Consider the following 6,000-nt stretch of genomic DNA (forward strand, 5'->3'; position numbering starts at 1 on the left):
ACTGCCTTGAGTGCAGTGATGTAGAAAGGCAGTACACAAATTAAAAATGAAATGAAATGAAATGAAAAATGAGCAAGTGAGGGAACCAATATTGACAGATCCTGCCATCCCTAGTTGTGGGACATCCTAGAACAGATTTAGGGGGAGGAGTGGGGAGAAGTCCCGTTGCGCTAGTGGTAATCCTTGCACCAAAGTATACATTCTTTAAAATCAATAGCTTCAAGATATACCCCCTATTTCAGCCTTGGTTTGATCAAATAGGAGTTCATGTTCCTATACCAATTGATTTCTTCACACATGTGTGTAATTTTCTAGCAATACAGGGCACCTCTTTCCTCTCCAAATCACATAACCCATAAAAAAGGTAGGGTTAATCTGTCATTCTTTCCACTGTTTGTAAGTAGTTTACTTATCATTTGAAGAACTTTGCGTTGCAAACCTTATTATATCCTTCTTCGCAACAGTCCTGCATGGATGTCTTTATTAATTATATTTTATAGATGAGGAATTGAGAAACATCAATGCCCAAAGGCTACAGTGAATCATAGAGGTGAGAGTTGAACCAAAGTTTTCCTGCATCCATCAGACTGTGCTGGTAATGTTGATGATACGTATAACAAGCATTTATATATTGCTTTCAAGTGTTCAAAGCACTTCGCATGCCTTACTGAGTCCAAAACAACAACTCTGAGGTAAGTCAATATTATTCTCCCTGATATTGCAGATGGAGGAACTGAAGCTAAACAAGAATTACTTACCTAAGGCCACTTAGTAAGTTCATTTCCTGGGGCAAGATTTGAACCAGGGACTTCCTGATTCATAGCACAGTTCCATTAACCACTGTGCTACGGAATGATGTAAAGGGCATCATAATATTTTTCCTCTCGATTCAGGATAGGGGGAAAATTCAATCAATTTGCATTTAAAGTCGAATTTATCAAATTCACACTTTGCAAAATAATATCAGAACTGAAACACAGCCATACTTCAAAATTTGCACCTACCCAAAGTTTGCGATGCAGTTCTCCATTCAAGCTATTTACAAAAACACATATATTAGGGGAAAGTGTGCATAAAACTGATTATATTAGTGAAAATAACATACAAAAATAGGGGAAATTGCTGGCAAAAATGTGGACATTAATAAAAACTGCATTAAAATGTGTTTATTAGGAAAATTTGCACTAAAATCCTGAAAAACTTGCATGAGGATTTTTTAAAAAAAATAAACAAACTCAAATTGCTTTGAAAATGCGGAGAACCAAATTTAAGACTAGAAAAATGAGAAAGTGAGAGCACCAAAACTGAAAGATCCTTCTATCCCTACTCTTGATCTGTGCAAAAGGAGACAAAAGTGAACAATGAACATGACAATCATTAAAGCCTTACAAAGCCTTTGTATAGAATTGTGTATTGCAAACACTGTTCAAATAATTGGTTAGAATAGGATCGTTCAAGGTATATATGCCTAGGTTGCAACATTTTTAAGCTCTACTCCTTTCCCTTTAACCACAACCTGATATTCAGAAATCAAGCAAGAGAACAGGAGTACATGATGGGAGGAAGCTTTGCCTCGGACTGACATTAGTGTCCCAGGAGCAGCACCCTATTCCAGACCCTGCTCAGTTTAAAACTGGATACCAAAATGGATTTCAGAGAATCTGAACAATCTGAGTCAGAAAACACTCGTAGCCATAAAAAGGAGCATGAGGAGGAGATAAATTAGACCTCCTTCTTGATTATTACTGCTCCACCTGGCTGTTATTCTAGCTTGATGACCAACTGGTGGTGCTAATGCTTCATTTGATGGGAGGTGAGAGTTCATTACCTCTTGCTAAATATGTACATGCATTATACAGGCCCTGCTGTTTCTACCCCGCCTTGCAATTAAAGGATTCAACCTATAAAAAAGGTAGTTCATGTCTTTTTATTTCACATGCCTTTTCACATGGCAATGCACGCAGGTCGGCCATCAACCCTTCATAAATTTAGTCCTGTTTAAGATTCTCAGCACATCCATTCCCTTAAGCTGCAAAGTTTCCTTTAACACAATACGTATTGGTCCACAATGGCATGCTTCTTGGGCCGAAGTGTATAAAACTTCCTGAAGAAAGTTGAGTGTATTTTGTGGATTCTTCTCAGTACAAGCCCAAATTTCAAGAGTGGACAATAATAATGAGAGTCAGCACTGTGAAGAGTTCAAAGCACTTTACATGTATAGTAATGTCCATATCTTACAACAACCATTTGAGGTAGGTCAATATTATTGCTCACATTTTTAAATATATATATATTGTTGGCTATGTTCCCTTATTTTACACAGTCAGTGCTATCCTTTCAGTGACTGTGGATGCCAAAACAAAAAAAAAACCACCACACATCTAGTGAGCTATAAGCTTTGTGCAACTTTAATACTTTTTGGTTTTAAACAGGGCTTTGTGTCTATGTGTATATATGTAGATTTAATATATGTAGAAAGAAATTATTCACTCAAGCAATCTAAATTCTGCACCAAGAAAAATTGGATTCTGTGACCTGTATAAATTATGCAAATTGGATAAATTTGCATAATTTCATTACTCTGCAGAATGTATTCATTCTGGTTTCGCTACTTGTGAGAAGAGGGCAAGGAGGATGAATCCCACTCCCAATGACTGAAAACCTTATTCAGTCACCTCTTTCACCAGCCATTGCCCACACAAGAACAAACTACACATTACTCACAAATGTGTGCAATGAAGGCCCAACTTTTTTTTAATGCAAGTCTCATGAGGCTGAGACTATGAGTGAAGAAGATGCTGGAGGGAGGGGTAGACAGTCTGCTAACTCTTTCCTCGTTGGCCATTGTTCTACTCAAATCCTTGGATCTGTGGGGTTCCAGATTCATATTTCAACTGTGTTGGCCCCACACTTTCAGACAATAGGTTGTATTCAACTGAGTCATACACAGAGTTGACCTATTGAAATTAATAAATCTAAGTTAGTCATGTCTATTATCTTCAGTGGGCCTACTCTAAGCAGGACTAGCATTGAATACTACTCATAATTTTGTAGCCATAAGGCCTTGAAAAGTTGTTTGTTTTTACTGAATACTGAGGTTCAGAGGAAGTTGGATTCTGTGCTTACTCCCACCTTCTGAGCTTTCCTGCCCTCCCATAGAATCACTGCATACATGCACTCTCACTCTTGTCAATTCCACTGCTGCACCAGTCCCTCTTCTCTCCTCTCTTGCTTCCTTTGGCTGAAGTTCTACACTGAGTCACATGTAGGTCTACATACCATACATGCAGAATCTAGCAACGTTGTATGACTCAATGCCACTGAAACGGGGGGGGGGGGGCGCAAGCAGCCCAGCCATTTGATTGGACAAGATCTGTGGCAAAAGGAGAACTATAAAAACTACCCAAGGGATGGACATACTTTTACTTGTGCAAGAAACAGCTGCTGCTTATGATACTTGAATATTTGCTGAACCCACTGTCTCACATATGCTGATGCCTAACTTCTCCAAGTATTTGATGTCTTTGTTAAGAAGGGAAAATCAGTTGAAATGAAATTGTGCAACCTTCCAGAATTTGGCAGATTTTGTGAATTACTGTTACAAATATTGACTGTGGAGCGTTGAAAACCAGGTTCCTTTCCGTAGACTCGCTGGTATCCTTATGGGGAAAGATACAGTTGCCTTTTCTTTTCTTTTTGCACGGCTCCTTGAGGTTTTTTTTAACAGGTGCATGGCTACTATAATTCAGCAAGCAGTCATTCCCAACACTGAATATGCATGCTAAGGAAGGCATTTGCCTGTTGAACTTTTGCTTCTTGCATACTGATAAAAGCACAGAAGCTCTGTCAAAACAAAGCTGGCAATCCTAGGACACCTGTCAAGAAAGAGATTTCTCAGAGCAGGAACTGGGAACCTGTGACCCTCCAGATGTGTTTGGGCTCCAGCTCCCATTAGCCCCATCCAGTGTAGCCAATGAAGTGATTTGCTGGGATGGTGCGAGTTGTAGTCCAACAGCATCAGAGGGCCACAAGTGCCCCATGCCTGCACGAGGACAATCTAAAGGAACTGGTCACATATTTTGTTCTACTACCTTTGGCCTGGAGGTTCTGGGTTTTGATTTGAGAGAAGAAATACTTCCTTGCAATGGGTCAGAGAGGCAGTGTAGAATAATTTTAAGATGAAAATATTATGATTTCCCCTCCCCCTTTTTCTTAAGGACTGACTTATGCTATTGGCATGGTGAATTGTGAGAACAGGGTGGAGGGACGTAGCTGGCTGTGTATCCATTTTAGTCTGCGAGCTGATCAGGCTGCTTGGCCTTATGAACAGAAAAAATATTCAAGAAAAAGTTAATATATTTATGAATATTTATTCAGATGCCTAACAATATAAATTGATCTTTCCCATGCTAAAATCAATTCTGTGTAAAGTTCTCTGCAGGCAGAGTGACGCAGTGGAAGACAGCCAAATTGGGAGGGAATTCACAAAATGTTCTCCTCCTTTCCCTCTTGCAGCATTTCCAGAACTCCAGTCAGGCTGCCACCTGGTTGGCTTTTCCACCATCTGGGAAGTTTTGTTCCAGTTCAGCTTTAGTACTACACAACCAGCAATTTAAAATGTGAGCACAATGCATATTAAACCATTTGGTGTTCTCTTTGTAAAGGATGGTCACCTTACTCTCATTTTCTGAACTTGGTGCTCCTTGGCCGTTCTCACACACCCCTTTGCACTCCTACTTCTTTTCTGACCCAATGTCTGTTTTGGGTCCTGGGGACTTCAGAGGGCTTGTCTTCTTGGCTTGCTAACTCTGGCAGATGAATTTCCATAGCTCCGTTTGCTATCTGCCATGAATCTGGCCTAGCTCTGCTTGGTTTTTTTTCCCTAGATCCACATGCTATTTAAACTTGCCCTAAAGGGCATATCAAATGAATCATAAGAATCAAATCCTTCTTGCAAAATAAGGATCATCTACAGCTCCAAGCTGCAGCATCAAGACTCCCCCTTTATATTTAAATAAGCTGCTGAAGGAGGAGGTGACCCAGTTGCACTTCACTCTCTGTTTTTCTCCTGGACTTTCTGCCCTCTTCTTGTTGTGTCACACCTGGAGTCCTACAGCAGACAATCCAGCATCTTGTACCAAGTACCAGCCTCATACATTAGTGTGAGTGATAGAGGGGAGGGATGCACTTCCACCTCTCCTCTGCCATATAAAGGGGATCATTGACCCGTCAAGTGTATGAACTGGTCCTTAGTGGTGGAAGGATTGTGTCCACAGTGCAAAAATTATACTCTTATTGATTTCCTTTTACTAAAAATGTAAACCCACTTGCTCAGCAGATTGTGAAATGATTTTTTTCTTCGATGGAGTTGCTATTCTTTGAACTATGTGAGGGTCTGTCTCAGCACTTTCAACATAATGTGGAATACTGTAGAGATAATTTTATTTTCATTTGTGCCCCAGTATTAAAACTGAGATAGCCATCATCCACTAACATCACAGCATGCAAGTCTGTTATTAGCTCAAAATATGGCAATCTTTCAAAGAGGAGCAACAATAAAGGACTAATGAGTAGAATAAAACCAGATAGTTAAAAATGATGTGAGGTGCAAGTCTTAATTTTTTATTATTAAATTCACAGGACATTAAATATTAAGACTTCATAAACTTTGTTTTGTGCAATGATAAATTAATAATATCTACATAGACGTGTTCTTTTCTAACAGGGATGCTGGGAAACATGGTACCCCCAAGGGCTGTCGTGCTTTAAAAACTAGTTATTTGAATTCAGTCCCGAACCTTCAGTCATAAAAAAGTAGATAATGTTATTTCTTATTGCTTTTGAATGAAAGTATCTTGCAGGATACCACACACATCATTACTGAACACAAGTACAAGGGAATACATTGAACCGCTTAGAAACAGATGTTACCAATTTAACATACAATGATAAATCCACTGAAAGATTCTCAGCTGAATTTTTGCCAGCATGAAAATTAAT

The sequence above is a fragment of the Rhineura floridana genome, chromosome 2 (assembly GCF_030035675.1).
Source record: "Rhineura floridana isolate rRhiFlo1 chromosome 2, rRhiFlo1.hap2, whole genome shotgun sequence".
Lineage (NCBI taxonomy): Eukaryota > Metazoa > Chordata > Lepidosauria > Squamata > Rhineuridae > Rhineura > Rhineura floridana.